Below are 5,278 nucleotides of genomic sequence, written 5' to 3' on the forward strand. Positions count from 1 at the left end.
AGGGTCTCTGATGGCAAAGGCAAAAACATGGCAGAAAGAAGATGTGGAAAACCAACTGAACTTCAATAAAGAGAACATCTCAGATTATCTACAACACAAGTCATTAATATGCTGCTGTGTGGTTTGGATGAATTTCTGATCCTAATCTTCATCTCCCCACTGAAATCTTAGTCAGCCTGAGAGTTATTCTTTTCTGATGGGTTAAAATGTTTGGTGCCTGGCAAACCTTGAGCCCATAGGTGGTAGATGTATGATAAGGTTTTAAAAACTGATCTTAGAGGCATTCTGCACATGAACAATGCTAACAAAGAAAAAGAAGACTGACAACAACCACTGGTTATTCTTAGTGGCTTGTTTATGTTAAATAAAACAGATACAAAATAATACGACACTTTAAAAAGACAAGAGTCTCAATGAACACCATAGGAGCTTGGGCATGAAAGCAGGAGGTCCATCATCATGTAACAAGCAGATAGGCTGCCATCTTAACTGCTTTTTAAAAAGCTATAGCAAATATATGTACCAAAGGAAAATTGGATTTTTCATCTCAGGACAACAGTGTTATGAGGTTTCATCGGTTTGCTCAATTCATCACATAGAAACTTTAATGGATGTCGTTGAAACTGAGTAAACAAAATCTCACTCAAAGAGATCACGCACTGGGAATTATTTGCGTGTTGTCATTTGTTCACTTTAAATAAAAGCACTGTATTCTACATAATGTCTCAGGTTGGCCTTTACCATTTTCACATAGACACTCAATGTGTCAGGTTGGTAGAGTGTTATCTTACCTCAAGCGATTGCCTATGGTTGCGATTGGGAAACTGTACTGCATCGTCTCCCTCCTATTGGGAGGACCAACATAAATGTGATTCTGGTAAGCAGGTGGTCATAAATGATCAACAGCGTTGCTGCTATCAATTGCAAAATCTTGTTATTTTGTCATGCTAGAAGAGATCTTGGTGGCAGCATATGTAGCTTCTATAGTAATAATATGTAGCAGATGCTCATAGGTTTACCAGTGATAAACTAACCATCACTCAATAACAAGATCATTTGGAGGTGATCTAACAACATATGAATGTCACAGAAACCTTTATATGCACCTTACAGAACAAATCAAAACAGCTATCTTTTACCAAATGCAGCTCCTCCATAACCAAACTGAGCATTACATTATTCCAACAATGTGAGGTGTCATAACATAACATGTAATTTATACACCACATAAAGTTGTTTGCAAGGATTTGAAACTGACAAATCAACGTACCACAGGCTTGTTGTCCGCTCTTCCGGACCATACCCCTCCCAGTCCACCAAGTATTGGAAGCCCCTACCGCGGCACCTAGCGTCCATAATCCGCGTTATGGAATATGCAGGTGCGCCATCGATAATCCGGGCAGGTGGTGGGGACCCAGCAGGTGGGCACAACGGGCTGGTCTGGACTGGTTTCATCTGAGAAACATGAAACACATCATGAATCCGCATATTGCGGGGCAAAGACAGCCTCAATGTCACTGGATTGAGGACCGACTGAACAAGGAAAGGCCCGATGAAGTGGGGACCCAGCTTTTTGGACTCAGTCTGAAGGGGAATGTACCTGGTTGAGAGCCATACCCTCTGGCCAACCTGGTAAGTGGGCGCCAGGGTGTGGCGGCAGTCCGCCAAATGCTTGTTCCGTTCCGCCGTCCTAAGCAAGGCTGCCCTAGTTGCCTTCCAGGTGCGCCGACATCAACGAATATGATGTTGGACAGATGGCACAGCAAGCTCACCCTCAATGATAGACAGGAGCGGAGGTAGATAACCCAGGGAGGCTTCAAAAGGTGACACTCCTGTTGCGGTTGACGTACTGGCGTTGTGGGCATATTCAATCCAGGCCAACTGCTCGCTCCAAGTGGACTGGTTAGATGAGATGACACAGCGGAGCATAGCCTCCAGTTCCTGATTTGCCCTCTCAGCTTGACCATTTGTCTGCGGGTGAAAGCCAGAAGACAAACTGACCTGGGCCCCCAGTTCCGCACAAAACTCCTTCCACACCTGGGAAGTAAACTGGGGCCCTCGGTCCGACACAATGTCTTGGGGAATGCCATGTAAACGGAAAACATGCTGGACGAGGAGTTTAGCAGTTTTGACAGTATTACCAGACATACTCCTGGACGTCCTTCGCCAGAGCAGGCCGGGATGATAGTCCTCTCCTCCCCCTCCCCACTGGGAGCAAGCTGGCATGAGAGGTCATCTGACTTGGTGTTACACGACCCTGGCCTGTAAGTGATGACAAGATCAAAATGAGTAAAAAACAAGGCCCACCTGGCTTGCCGGGCATTGAGGCATTTGGCTGTTTGCAGGTACGACAGATTCTTATGGTTCGTCCAGACCAGCACCGGATGCACACTCCCCTCCAGCCAGTGGCGCCATTCTTCCAAGGCCAACTTGATCGCCAGGAGCTACCGATCCCCGACATCATAATTATGCTCCGCCTGGGAAAGACGATGGGAGAAGAAGGCGCAGGGATGGAGTTTACCTTCCACTCATTGGGAAAGGACTGCTCCCACACCAGAACCGACGCATCCACTTCCACAATGAAGGGTTGAGATAAATCTGCTTGAACGAGAATGGGGGCAGACGAGAACAACAGTTTCAGTTGCACAAAAGCCTGTTGGGCCTGGGGTGACCACACAAACTGCTGTTTAGGAGAAGTGAGAGTAGTCAACGGCAACACCACAGTGCTAAAGTTACGAATGAACTTACGGTAGAAGTTTGCAAAGTCCAAGAATTTTTGGAATGCCTTCCAGGTCTTAGGTTCCGGCCACTCCACCACTGCCTTGACCCTAGCTGGATCTGCTCTCAACTGCCCCCAATCAATCACAAATCCCAGAAAAGACACTGTCGGGACGTGAAATTCACATTTCTCACCTTTACATTACAGGCGATTCTCCAACAGCAGTTGAAGCACCAGTCTGACGTGTTCAACATGCTCCTCACGAGTCTTGGAAAAAATGAGAATATCATCCAAGTACACAAAAGCAAAGTGGTTAATGAAATCCCGAAGCACGTCATTCACCATAGCCTGTTCTTGATGGTTGTTTTGTTGAGATCACGAAAGTCAATGCAGGGGCGAAGGAATTTGTCCTTCTTTTCGACGAAAAATAATCCTGCCCCAAGCGGAGAAGTGGACGGTCGAATGATGCCAGCAGAGAGTGAGTCGGTAATATAGCGCTCCATGGACTTGCGCTCAGACTTGGACAGGCTGTACAGGCGGCTGGTGGGCAGTGTAGCTCCTGGAAGCAAATCAATGCCACAATCGTAAGGTTGGTGAGGCGGAAGCGATGAGGCCAAACTAGATCAACTAGCTAGATCATGGTATTCAGCCGGAACAACAGAGAGATCAGGAGCACAGACAGCATCCTTTGCCGCAGTCGGCGTCAGATTGGGAACAGCTGACCGTAAGCACTGCTTGTGACACCACTCACTCCATCCCCCCACACTACCCTGGGCCCAATCTATCTGAGGGTTATGACGTTGAAGCCACGGGTAACCTAACACCAATGGAGTATCAGGCGCCTTAAACAGAAACAAACTTATATTTTTAACATGATTACCAGAAAGAACGTGAACGTGAAAGAACGAAAGCGTGATTTCATGCGTGCGATGCGTGACTTTGGCCAGCACTTCCCCATTGAGGGCAGACACATGTAAAGGAACATGCATGGAAACAACCGGGACCCCCAATCTCCTGGCTAAAGACTCATCCATAAAGCTTTGTTCTGTGCCTGAATCCACTAGTGCGTTACAGGAATGAGTTATGGACTGAAAGATAAGCTTGGTGGGGTAGCTGAGGTGGGGTAACACATCTCCTGTCGCACCCATCAGTAACCCCACCGCTACTGACGGGCCAAATCTTTTAGCCGGGACGGGCAAGAGTCTGCAAAGTGCCCCTTCTTTCCGCATGCAAAGCACTCACCCATCTGGCATCTCTTCCTCCACCCGGAATCTAGCTGAATCTAGCTCGCCCTAGCTGCATCAGCTCCTCCTCCGTCTCCTCAAGCTCACGCTCCCCTTGTCCTCCCCCATCGGAAGAAGTGCTCAGCCAACCACCTGGGCTTCCTGTTGCCCGGCGGGCTTCCTCAGACCGCCCTCCATATTCTTGCATGTGGCCATCAAGGCTGATACACATATTAATCAAAGCATCCAATGATTTAGGTAATTCTTTGGTGGCCAACTCACGTCTGATTCCTTCATTCAGGCTATTGAGAAATGCCCCCCAAAGTGCTTTTTCCTCCCAGCCAGTTTCCTCAGCCAAGATCCAAAAATCCACCACACTCTTTTTGCCCTGTTTTAAAGAAAACAAACGGTGAGCAGCTGCATCTGGATTAGAACCTATATCAAAAACACTGCGGAATTTGGTCAGAAAGTCAGGATAAGAAACATTGGGGTTGGAACGCAGCACTGCCTGAGACCACTTCAGTGCTCTCCCCGTCATGAGTTGCACCATGAGAGCAATTTTGGCACCGTCGGTAGCATAGGCTTGAGTCTGTTGGCGAAAACTCAAGTTGCACTGGGTTAAGAAGCCTCTACACTTATCTAAATCCTCTGAAACTTTTTCAGGCACAGGTAAGGTGTGCTCACGCATGGGTGGAGGTGGAGAGGGAGGAAGAGGGCAGGCGGCTGAAACACTTAAGGAGGGTAAATGAGGTGAAACATTAGCTGCTGCTGGGTGAGGGGAGTGCCACATACCTTTGAGTTCCGTTACTACCTGAAGCAGGGTGCCCTGTTCCTTAGAAATATGCTGAAGCATCTTCTCGTGTTGTTCCAATAGGTCCGCCTGAAGAGATAGCTCACGCTGTACAATCTAATTAAAACAATTAAAACCTCAAGGATTCGTAGTTTAGATTTAAAAGCACTTAATGAAATGAATTCAGTCATTTTCCATTCGTTCTGCAGTTTGTTCCAAGCCAAGGGTGCTAAATGGACAAAAGCTCTTTTACCAAATTCAGTTTGGGCAAATGGAAGAGAAAGCAACAATTTAAATGTATGTGAATGATAGATCATTCTGATTGGCACATTGACTTCAGGCTTATTTTTAATTGCTGGAGTTGTCTTCAGCAGACAGGTGGATTAAATCTAGGCAGCTGGAGTCAGTTGATGACTTAGAATCAACTTTTATGACTGGGTGATTATAGGGAGTGCAGAATTATTAGGCAAGTTGTATTTTTGAGGAATAATTTTATTATTGAACAACAACCATGTTCTCAATGAACCCAAAAAACTCATTAATATC

The sequence above is a fragment of the Pundamilia nyererei genome, unplaced genomic scaffold, assembly GCF_000239375.1.
Source record: "Pundamilia nyererei isolate P.nyererei 1_Seehausen unplaced genomic scaffold, PunNye1.0 scaffold00033, whole genome shotgun sequence".
Lineage (NCBI taxonomy): Eukaryota > Metazoa > Chordata > Actinopteri > Cichliformes > Cichlidae > Pundamilia > Pundamilia nyererei.